Below are 13,515 nucleotides of genomic sequence, written 5' to 3' on the forward strand. Positions count from 1 at the left end.
AAAAATAATATAGTAAATATATCATTCAATACTTCATAAATACATATATATTTGTACTTGTTCTGATTTCATCCAAAATATTTATGCTGACTTTTTCAGCTTCTATCCTAGTTGTCCAAAAAATTACAGATTCGTTACATTACTTCCAAAATATTTACATATGTTTTTCTTTTTCTTTACTACCCTACTGCCCAAAAAATTACACTTAGATGTTCAGATAGAATTACATTACCCTTGATAGTGAAAGTCCTTTGAAAGTGGGTTCCTCAAAATATCATCAAGTGTTGCATCATTGGTTTCAAATATATTGGTAAAGTCAGTGGCATCATCAAATATGTCTTCAAAAGGCACATCTGTTGACTTTCCAGGTGCATCAGCTGCTGCCATTTCAAAAGGCACCTCCTTTGCTTTTCCCTTTCCACTGATATCAGGCACTTCTTTCTCATGACCTTTCTCTCCTCTGCCTATGGTAAGTGTTAGGTCAAGAGTACTTTTCCCAACAACAGTACTGTCTTCCCCTTGATCTGCACTTTCCATAGAAAAAGGAGCAGTTGGTGTTGGAGGAGTTTGAAGTTCAAAATCAAAAGCACTTTCCATGTTATAATCCTCCCCCATCTTCTGTTTTGCTCTTTCTCTTCTTTTCTCCTTTTCTGTTTTTTTCTCATCTTCTCTTCTTTCTGTTGCTTTTTTCTCAGCTTCCTTCTTCTCCAAATACTCTCTTTCAATCTGATCAATAGCCTTCAAGAAAGCCTCAGTTCCAAAGAAAGCCTCATCTTCACTCAAATTGGAAGCATCACTCATTCTTTTCCCAATAATACCTTCAACACTTTTGATTATCATGCTGTTAGGGAACATAATTTTCCCTAGCTTCAGCTTCTCAGACATTTTTGAAACACAACTTCCCAAAGTCTTGACAATCTCCATCAAATCATCCATAAATTCCTCCTGTTTTCAATATAAAATAATTCACTTAAGTTTACAGTATTTTGAACATGCATTATAAGTTGATGAACATCAGAAACATAAAGAATGAATATGTAACTGATCTGATTATCAAGTATTAAAGTGTTCTTTATTATTTGAACTTTATACTAAATCATTTGAACATTTTTCATAACACTCTGAACAATTACAAATAAAATTTGAACAGAAAAGTAAATGGACTTAATTTAAAGTATTCTTTAATGATGTTATGACTGATTTTATAATGCATTATAAGTTGACAAAAGCATTTGAACATGTTTCATAACAATCTGAACTACTGGAAAAGAATTTTGAACAGAAAATAAAATGAACCTTGGTTGGCAAATTCTCATATGATTCAGCACTTTCTTGTTGTTGAACTTTTGGTTGTTGCTGTCCAGGTATTTGTATTCTTTCTAGCACACTTCCCAATCCAAATGTAGACTTTCCCTCTAATTTCATTCTCTCTTGAATCATATCTCTATTCCAAGCTGAAATTATTGGGTATGTCCTTGGTTGCTCAATACCTCTTTTTTGCACTCGATCACAATACAACAACTGTGCCATGACAAAAGCATACCAAAACATTATTTCTATTACGAATTTTTTAAAAAATGAAACCAAGATATGCATTAATATCTTGAACAAACATAATTAAAAACCTTGAATTTTTAACATATTAATATATTGCATTAAAATTTTGAACACTCATAAGAAAAAACCTTTAAACAAACACAGGAAAATAAGACATTAAATTTTGAACAGTCATACAAAAACTTTTGAACATAAGAATACAAGTTATAATTTAAATGCTATAATAAGGCAACCACATTTTGATCATATGCCTTTTTTAATTTTGAACTAATAGGTATAACTTTTGAACATTATGCTATACAATATGAACAAAAAATATAAAATAACAAAAGTCAAAAGCATACCAACAAGAAAGGCAGTGGTCCCTTAAAAAAAACCCTTGGTGTTTTGTTTCCACTCAGGTACTGTGGAAATCAGACTTTGTAGCACATATTTGCACCAATTCAATTCCTTTATTTCATCACAATCTTGAATTGAGTGTAGGAATTTGTAGTGGCAGTGAAGGTTTTGGCTTGTTTTCATCATTGAGTTCACAGCAAGCACAAGGAAATCTATTTTGAACATTTCAGTTGCCTCCCCTATGTTCTTCTCTTTTGACTCTATGTCTGCCGTGACATATTTCCTCCTGTGCAAAGCTTGCTGATCCCTCTTGTTCTTCTTTTCTTCCTCACTTTCATACTTCTTAAATATCCATTGTGTTCTAGGGCTACCAATTTTGCACCCCCACATTTCCCTCCACCTCATCAAAGGTGTCACTAACTCCAAATCTTCATCTTCATCTTCTTCCTCTGCCTTCTTTGGCTCTTTTTCAGTAACAACTTTGTTACCTCTAGGTACTCCATATACAATCTGAACATCTTGTTCAGTGATCTCCACTGTTTTGTTAAGTGGCAAGTATAGAGTGCTGCTGTTTTCTTCAAAATGTTTTAACAGCCAAGCACAAAATACTGCATCATTTTGTGGCAAATTCACAGAAAGAAATGCCCCAAATCCCATATCCTCGGCTGCTTGTTTTTGTTGTGGGGTTAAGTTACTTACAAACTTCATAAACTTGACATGACCCACTCTAACAGTTAGCTTATCATCTTCAACCTCCTCATCATCACTCAAATTCACTACATTGTCATCAATCAGCTCATCTTCATTAACTTTTCTCTTTCTCTTTTTCTCAATCTTCTCAACTTGTTTTCCTTTGTCCTTTTTTTGAACTTCTTCAACCTTTTTCTGAACATCTTTTCCCTTCTTCTGAACTCCCTTTTTAACAACCTTTTCTGAAGGTTGTCCTCCTTCCTTTGCACCAGTTTTTCCTTGATCTGAACCCCCTTCTGTGTTTTTTGAACCCCCTTTCTAATCTTCTGAACTCTGTTAAACTCTGATTCTGGAATAACCTCTGCTTCAACAGGACTTTTTTGCCCTTCTGGGGTACTTTGGCTGCGCAACACTCTTGTTGTTGTAGGTGTTGTAGGTGTTGTGTTCTTCCTTTTTTTTGTAGCTATGTGCTTCCTTCTCCTGTTTCAATTATTTATATAAGTTAAAAAAAATATTTACATTTATGTATTTAAATGAACATTACACTATAATAAAATGATCAAAAACATATTAATATTTTACCTTGGCTTGGGCTGACTATTATTGTCACCATTGCTTCCATCTGGTTCAGAATTTCCTGTAGGTTGTTCAATATTGGGCTGACCATTATTGTCACCATTGCTTTCATCTGGTTCAGAATTTCCTGTAGGTTGTTCAATATGTCCTGTAGGTTGTTTAGGAATTCCTTGTTCTTCAGTTGGGACCACAGAACTTGTTTGAGGTTGAACAGGATTTCCTTGTTCTTCAGTTGGGACTACAGGACTTGTTGGAGGTTGTTCAGGATTTCCTTGTTCTTCAGTTGGGACTACAGGACTTGTTGGAGGTTGTTCAGGATTTCCTTGTTCTTCAGTTGGGACTACAGGACTTGTTGGAGGTTGTTCAGGATTTTCAGAATTTGGTTGAGGTTTTTCAGAATTTCCAGGTTGGAGTTCAGAAGTTCCTTTGTGTAGTTCAGAACTTGTTGATGAGGGTACAGAAGTTTCTGGTTGTTTTTCTGATGGGATTCAGACATTTGTGGAGGTACATTAGAAGATTTTTTTGGTTCTTGGTGTTCAGTGGGTTGGGAGGGTAGTTTAGATGTTTTAGGATGTTGTTCAGATGTTTCATGGGGCTCTCCAGCAGTTGGACTGTTAATAAAGAAAAATTACAACAAAATTAACATATTATATGAATATAAACTAAATTTTATATGAATATAAACCAAATTTACATATTATTTCTGATTAATATTTTACTATAAACTAAATTTAATTGTATATGAACATATCCTAATATTTTTAAGTATATCAAACTAAATTTGTAGGTGTTCAGTTATTATTTTTTGTCATTCAAATGTATTTCATGGGTTGTTCAAAAAAATATCCAAACATTATCATAATACATCAATATACAATCAAATATAGTTATAGTATTGTGGGTTGTTCAGTGCTTGTTTTTTATTGTTCAAAATTTTTTAAAGGATTTTCATCTGAAAACTTAATAATTAATTATTATCTATAATTCCATTACAAAGTGAAATGAAATATGTTCAGTTGCTATTCATTGTTGTTCAAAAGATTTTTGTGGGTTGTTCAAAAATATATCAAAACATAATTAAAATTGATAAACATGCATGCATATATACAAACATAAATGCAAAATTCTGGGTTGTTCAGTGTTTGTTTTTTATTGTTCAAAATTTTTTAAAGGGTATTCATCTGAAAACTTAATAATTAATTATTTTCTATAATTCCATTACAAAGTGAAATGAAATATGTTCAGTGGCTATTTATTGTTGTTCAAAAGATTTTTATGGGTTGTTCAAAAATATATCAATACATAATTAAAATTGATAAACATGCATGCATATATACAAACATAAATGCAAAATTCTGTGTTTTTCAGTTGAGTATTTATAATTCTTCTTCAAAAAAATAACATATATTCACATTGAACAGGAATCATATGAATCAAAAGTTCAAAATATACCTGTTTGATGGACTTTCTGAAAATACTTTGTTTAATTCTTGCAATATTTTGTGATCAACAATTGGATTTGCTTTTATATCTTCCAATTTCTTCGTTTTTGGTGTTTTCGTTTTGAACATCGCACTTAATGTCCTGTTCAACAAAATTTTGTATCAAATTATTTTTCAATTTTAAAAATTAGGGTTTAAATTGCTCGTTTTGTTAGTAATTAGAACAAAATATTACTTACATATTTTCGTCTTCATCATCAGACGAACTTTGTTGCGATTTTCTACAAAAAAAAAAAAACAAAATTATATCTATTATTTAACATTTCAAAAAATTAAACAATAAAAAGTTAACAAATTTATCAAAATCGAGTAAAAATTAAAGTTATTGGAGAGATGTTCACCTTTTTGAAGGTGTTTTCGGTGAATCTTCTTCGTTCGTCATGGAATTGCAGTAGTTTTTAGAGAGAGAAATTTAGAGTTGAGTGAGAAAAATGAAATGAGGAGAGAGAAATGCAAATGAATTTATTAGATGAAGCTTTATAATTTATGAGAAGAGAGAGAATGTTTTAAAATGATTACAAAAATAAAGTGGCGGTTTGAAGAAATAAAACGGTTATTTTTTAAAAAAAAAACTGAAAAACGGAACTCCGTTATTTGTTCTGGGTTGGGCGTGTTTTTCGTTTGGGCTGTGTTTATTGGGCCGCGTGTGGGCTGGAGCATGTAGTTTACTGTGCACCATGGTGCATAGAATACCAATTGCATACCCATACCTTTAGGTTTAAAATTAAAAGGAAAACTATCATTCCTATATAAAAACCAAACACATGAAATCAAGTATCAAGTTCCAACCCCATACCACCCAGGTTTCATTCCTCATTCCAAACCCATACCATTGTTTGAACCAAACGCCCCCTAACATTAATTAACCAACTCAACCAAATCAATTGGTATAAAATTTTCAAGGATATGAAAATGAGTTGAAAGCCATATCTGTGAAAATGAGTTGAAAGCCATATCTGTTGAAAGTCTTGTAACTCGAAAGTATCAAGTATGGTTGCTCATTGCTCATAAACCCAAATCCTATTTCTAGAGCGGATATTAATTAGACTAGACCAAATAGAAAAGTATGGTCTTTTTTCAAGTTTGGATCAAACATATTGGGATTGAGAAAAAATATAATCGTTACTATGTATTGAGAAAATTAAATACAAATTGATCTATCAACTTGTTTTGTAAATCGTAAGGGTAAATTTCGGATTTGTATTCATTATTTAGTATGGGGCAATTCGGTAAAAGTAGAACATCTGCGTGTGCATTCATAAACATGCCAATCCAAATGCCCATTATGGGTCGGGCAATTTACCAAAACACTCTCTCTCTCTCTCTCTCTCTCTCACGACAATAATGGTGAGCGATTCCAAATGTGAAACCACTCCACCACCACCATTAGCACCATCACAATTAACAGGGACGTCCCAATAAATATGGAGGCCCTGTGCAATTTAGAAAAATATAGGCCTTTTAATTTATTTATATTCTATATTAAAGCTACACAATATACAAAATTAGACCCATGTCGTGTAGTTACCTTGGTAATCTTAAATAATTACAATTAGTTGTTTGATAAGGAGTATGGGAAAAAAAGCCAAGAACACAAAATTTTTGTAGCTAATTAAATGTATTGATGACTTTTTATCATCAATATATATATATATATATATATATATATATATATATATATATATATATATATATATATATATATATATATATATCAATCATCATAGGATTCGAACACTAGATGAAGAAACATATAGTATAGTTGTATTGCCACTATGCCAAATTTTATGCAGTTTAATATATTTGCAGCAAAATAGTCAAATTCAAGAGTTTGGGGCCCCATCAGATTTTGGGCCCTGAGCAACAGCTCACCCTGCACACCATAAGGGCCGGCCATGACAATTAACCACTGTCATCTTCTCTCGCTCTCCTCTCCCTTCGCCATAGACCTCACTTCTTTCACCATTTTTTGACACCTTTGAAAAATAAGCTCAATGGCAACTTCAATGGAGGACATGGTCACCCATACCCTTTGGGTTTGACCATGCCCTAAATTTTACCCTTTATTCATAGTAGAGTTGACATTTAATTAGGCGTCGATGGTGGTGTTGATGGTGTCGGTGGAAGGTTTGATGGAGGATGCTAGGACACGATGAAGATGGTAGTGTCAATGCAAGCTTCAATGGAGGAAGCTTGGACACGATGAAGATGCTGGTGTCGATGGTGTATACAACGTTAACAATAGGAGTAAGAATGTTAACTTGCGTTCTTGGTGGCTAATATAAGCAACTGACGAAGCACAAGTATGAGCTGGCGGTTGTGACTAAGCACTAGATTGGCATGCTTCTTTGATCTAATAGATCAACATACTAAGCTAGGGCTTGCTTCTTTGTATTAGATTGGAGAACATATGTATTAGTTCCCTTTAATTTGGTCTTAGCCATTTTTGGCAATTGATAGAGTATGAAACCTATTCTCGGGTCATGTATGAGGCTCAAGAATACGTTTTATATTGTATTACGCTCTCTCAAATGAGAGCTTATAGAGCTTGAAGTGTAGATGCAGCTTGAAACTCCTCATACCTAGCACAAATAAAATTTAATTATTACAAAAATCTTCAACTTTATGAATTTAATAACATACACTTAAGTTTAAAAACATACCATAATTAACTCTTCCACTAATTATGGAATCTCCCTCGAAATACAAACCTAGCTGGTTGAAAGAAGAAAACTTTAGGTCACTATAATATTTTCTTTTAATTCTTATTTCCTATTATCTCAAATCAAAAGGCAGTGAGAAGAGTTTGTAACTCTTAAAACTTATAATACGTTGTTTTATGTATACTCTTGCTTGTTGTACTATATATCATAGTACAACACATGTACAAAGATTAAATACTTGGTGATCGCGTGCAATTAATAAGTTCTTAGGGCCTGTTCTCTTACGTTGAAATTCAGTTCAGTTCAGCTCAATGCAGTTCAGTTCAGCTCCTAATTTCCTTCTCTTATAAAATATTCATTTCAGTTCAGTTCAGCTCAGTTCAGTTCTACTCAGTTCAGCTCAGTTCAGCTGAGTTCAGTCAATGAGAACATGCCCTTAAATTATGCATGCTTTGATAACCTTATTAGAAGAAGTAAGATTTGATTTTTTTTTTTTTTTTGAATAAAATTAGAAGTAATAAAGAGGAAGATAATCACAGTATTAAAATCAATTTGAAATTCTTATCTTAATTAGGTCAATATCACTTAGTTATCTCATCCCAAAATTTCTTCATTATGAATTATGAACCCTTATCAACATTGCCCCCACAACACTTCAAGCAAACTAATACGAAATAATAATCATTAGTCACAAGAAAATGAAATGAGACCAACTTGACATTGTACAATTCTAAAGGCCATTCAAATGTCACAACACTTACAATTTCCCAAAAGTTTGCAACACTTGCAACCATTGAACCAAATTCCAATCAAAAACTTGATATGAAAGTTACAAAACCTTTTACTTTTTGGAAACAATAATGAAATAAAATTTGCCATATTTTGGATAACAATATCAAACTTTTTGAATATAAGAAAGGCACGTATATAAAAAGTTAAATGTAGGACATGACATGCTACCATTTCTTTATAACCAGCCAAATTTCATTAAGAAAGGGACCTCACTTATTCCATCAGTAGTTTTTTATGCATGAAACTGTATTCCAAAAAAATTTACCTTATTCTTTCTGTTCTAAGTACTCTATATATTCTCATTTATATTATATGATGTCTCTACCTCGATGTTATATATAAATACAAATAGTCGATAATGTATCTAATAATACCTTGTATGATAATGTTTTTTCATATCTGATGTGATCTAATCTGTACAATCAAAATTTTAAAAATTTACCACCAATAGTAAATTGTTAGATTGAAGAAAGAAAAGAGAATTATAACATGTTTGGACTTTAATGATTTATCCAATTTTTTTATAATTAGAAAATTCTTAAGCCGCCATTTTCTGCCCCACCGTTAATTAAGCACTAATTTTTGCTTGCAAAAGTGGCGAATAACTAAGCTTTAATTTGTTTTGATGGTTCAATTGATTAATTAATATTGATTGCATGGGTAGTCTTCTCGGAAAGTTATTGCTAAACGGATTGTTGTTAGATTGTTAGGTTGATGAGTTGGAGATAAGACACCAATATCCCATAAAGGAAAGTTGCGTAAGAGAAAAGTTTCTATTGTAATAAAATAAGAAATTGGTGGTTCAATAAATATGAATTGAACTTCAAAATGAAGGATATTGTACATGACAATTATCAACTTTTTTTACCGAAAATGAATTTTATGATCAAAATTGATTGTAGAATTTTTAGATAGAATAAATACATATAAATTGTACGAAGTACATAAGTTGTAGTCTCAATATGACTAATAACACATTAAGCTAATCAATTCTTGCTACAATAAGTATAAATAGTACATAAGTTGTCTAATTTTAATGGCAATCTCATTGAATGCATTTTTGTTATGAAATTTATGATTGAAATAATTTATAATGTACACAATATTTTCATATACACAAACAACGTTAAAATTTGTTAGTAGCCAGGGTTATTTAAATTTTTTTAGTACCTCACTTATCAGTCTAAAATAAAATTTTACATACACTTTTTTTGATAAAATATATAAATTGATATTGAATTTTAACCATCAAGATAATTTAAATTTTTAGTTGAGTTAGTTTTTTAATATTGTTCATTAATGATTAGTTGAATTAGATCATAATATAGGTCCTATAGTCACACAAGGGTAGCAAGAAAAATAGGTACCGCATTCATATATTATCATAAAGTAAACAGTAACATATGAATTTAGAATACGCCAATTATGATATTCTTATTGCATTACTTTTGATAATAAAACAACATATTAAGCCAATTTACAATGTGAATACTCCATACTATTTCTCACTTTATATAAATAAATAATTAATATATGTAATTGTAAAATGATCGAATTGTTGCTCTCATGTGCACAAAAAGAATGTATAATCTACAATGATTAAAAATATTTTGTGGCCTGGGCAATTTGCACTTTGTAATATGCCCCAAATTAATGACATCTGATGTCATAAATAATTATATAAAATAAATAATTAAAAAGATTTCATCAACCGTCGTCGACATTATATTATATCTTAGGATAAATAATTGTTACTTTATTTATATTTGTGGTGAAATCGGTTACAAACAAAACGAAACAAATTAAAGGTATCTGTACTCTCTAGTGCTCCAATCAAATTTGTGAGTTGGCCTTCAATTCAAGTATATTTCAATATAAGTGAATTTAATAAAGTTTGCAACCCATGATACAATTTAATAATCATTTAGTCTAAAGTATGATAATATTGATCAAGTTAGCATAAAGTCTGTCTTGTGTAGTTGTGTATGATGAGAGCTTGGATAACACTTTATGGTTGGAACGAAACATCCTCTATTTCACTAGCTAGAAGATACTTTGATGATTATCATATCAACTATCAAGGAGACAAGGAGGCAAGTGGATAGTAGGAGTAAAGATGTCCTATTCATTATATTATGTGCCTCGTCTTGTGTCTCATCATTTATTATTTATAATTTTTTCACGTCTTGTATAGTAAATGTTGATGTATAAAGGTTTTGATGATGAGGAACTTAAACTGAAGCAAACTCATCTAATAAAGGTTTCTCAAGTGTTTGTTTAGCTTAGGTGAAATTGATCTTGGAGATGGAAGAAGTAGCTGATACTAGGAAGCCTTGAAGAAGCTCTTTATCCAGAAAGTTATTCAATAAGAAGAAGAGTTCCCTCACAGGAGCTAAGTTCCCTAACAGGAACGTTCCCTAACAGGAACGTTCCCTAACAGGAACCTGAAGATGAATGACTAAGTTCTTTGGAGGAACTTAGTAAAGCGTGGAGCCCAAGTAAACCTACCAGATCAAGAGCGCAGCACAGCAATAGTTTAGTTAAGATTTTATCTTCTAGATTTATTGTTAAATATGTTAAGTAGGATATGCATGGAATTCATTAGAAGCGTGATAAGATAGCTTGGCAAATTAATTAAAATCGGAAAATATAAAAAGATAGAATTCGAAAAAGATTTTAATTTAAAAGCTTATTTCCTAAAATCTGTTTGTTAAAAAGATAATATGCTTTTTAACTAAATATGTCTATCTTATTTTCTGAAAAGATTTTCTTCACAAAGATTTGTTTAAAACCGTGTTTTAAGATAAGTTAAGTTTAACTTATTTATCTTTTTGAAAACCTACTTTCTATACGAGTCTTGCTTGTATAAATAGTAGAGAATGAAATGAGTTAAGGTTTTGTGAGTTTTATGCGTGAAGAATTACAGAGCTTAAAATTGTGTAAGTTTGCCAAGCTTATAAACTTGTCATATTAGTTTCGGGTTTCATGCATAGCTTGCCTATCATATACTAGGTGTTTATTTCTTGTATTTGGTTTGGGTTATTTGGGAGAGAGTATTTATTAATCTTGTTTAAAGTGTTAGCTTCTGGTGAGAAGGGGAAGATCTGTACTTGGGGAGTACGAGTGAGTCTAAGTGTGGGACTTGGACAGGGTAGAACAGGGTGCTGTTCTGTAGAGAGTTCTTTTAGGAACTTGAGAGTATAGACTTTGTTATAATAGGTTGTAACGTGGTGTTTGCCCTATTATAGTGAAAGTGGTTGTGTTTGAAATCCCTAAAGTAGGGTCGAGGTTTTACTTCTAGTTGGGCACTAGAAGGTTTCCTCGTAAAATACTGTGTGCTTTACAAGTTCCTGATTTATTCTGTTTTGTTCTGTTTTATATTTCGAAAAATAGTCACTAGGAACTCACCTACAATTCACCCCCCCTCTTGTAGAGTTCGTCTCAACTAATAGTAAAGATGTACGTATTTAATTATCTAAATTTAATAAGGTAATGAAGTTAAATTCTAGCTGACAATGATGTAAAAAGGAAATATTTATTCATAATAATTTAGGATATACTTTGTGTGATTTTGACATGTAAATCGGAGGGCACAAAAGGAATTCGAATTAGAAAAACGAAAACTCATGTTGATTTGTGACCCTTTACCAACTTCACATACGGGTTCAAAGCATAAGTTAAAATCTAAGCTAAATGAATAAGAGGAGTATGTCTCTACGTGGCTTAGTAAGATTCTTTAATCTTAGCTTGAGGCAAAGCAACATTGGGGTCATGGGGTGCATGTCAAATCTTACGTATAAGTACAATATAATATACTCGTGTTTGATGGTAATATGTAGACCATAAACGTATGTACTCTTTCTTCCCCCCCCCCCCCCCCCCTTAATTATGGTGCGTCTTTGGCCCTATCTTAAGAGTACAAACTAGGATGGGCCGATGGGGTAGGATGATTAGGGTACGTGGCTACTTAATTAGTGAATGAAGAGCCTTGAACCCTAGGCCAATTACGTGCTTTGCCATTTTAACCAGATGAATTCCTCATCGTGTTAACTTGTTATTTATAGTGATTGACAAATGATGAAATCAAATTATTCTAACATTTCCTTAGCTTGTAATAAGAGGTGGCGATTCAATCATTCTGGTCACTAGTTAGATTCATGTTAAGTTTATTTGGTCGGATAATTTTAGATTTAAGCCTTGCTATATTGTCTATGCAAATCATATTATAGGTTGAGTACTTTGAGTTAGGTTGGATTGTTTCAGGTCAGCTCAATTCTAACGCCTATACTTAACTTGTAGTTATGTTAAAAGTAATTACTTACTCAAACTTGTAGAAATTTATCCTTTTTACATTCCCACAAAAAGAAAGATCTCAATTAATTAAGTTTATAAATCAACAAAGTACTACATAATAATAATGTAAAACACCTTGTCAAAAAAAAAAAAATGTAAAACACAAACATAACAAGAATAAATAAATTCCTAAAACAAAAGGAAAAAGAGCGAAAATGACGAATTAGAATAATGGAGAATTTGACTTAGCCTAATCGATCTTGACTCGAGTGCACTGCAACAAAATCAAGCTATTATGAGTTGTATAAGATCCACAAAATTCCATTTTTATAAAAAAAAAAATAGAGATAATCTTAATCCCGTGAACTTCTATTGATACCTGCAAAACTGCAAAAAGTATAAGAATTTTCCGAAGAATCCAAACCACAATTCCTCTCCCATGTTTCCTTACATGAATTTTTATTCTTTTTGGTCTCGCAATTGAGGGGGTCAGCTTGAAATTAATTAATTTTTGGAGCCATTCTTCTTTTTTTTAAGAAATTACTCGTATTACTTTTTGTTGTACCCTTTGAGACCATTACTATCACTTTTCTCTCATTGTATGGTGGTACTCCGTATAAACTAGAGGTGATAAAAAATCGGGCGGGGCCAATGCATAAAATTTTGTGCCTAAACCCGTAAAATAGTACTGGGTTTTTCTGGCTTTTTCGGGCCGGGCTCGGATTTTGAACTAAAAATGCATTTTTAGCCTTGCCCAAACCCGCACATTTTTTTCGGGCTGAGCTATCGAGTCGGGTCATTGATGATCACCTCTAACATAAACTTTGGCTAAACAAATTTGTTTCTAGAAAAAATACTTTGGCTAATACTTCAGCTATTCAGCTAATTTGACCGATCATATCAAAATGATATAGATCAAATTAGATGGAGCCTTTGAAAATTTCCTAAGGGGATACCAACTATCCACATTCCCGATTAAACCCTATTTAATTCACCTTAGAACAATAAGCTCAAATAACACAAATTAAGCAAAAAGAGAAACAAAAAAAGTTAGGAAAAGGGTTGATGAAGGTTAATCAAGTTCAAATTTTTACGGAGTAATA

This window comes from Chenopodium album, chromosome 24, assembly GCF_948465745.1.
Source record: "Chenopodium album chromosome 24, dcCheAlbu1.1, whole genome shotgun sequence".
Taxonomy (NCBI): domain Eukaryota; kingdom Viridiplantae; phylum Streptophyta; class Magnoliopsida; order Caryophyllales; family Amaranthaceae; genus Chenopodium; species Chenopodium album.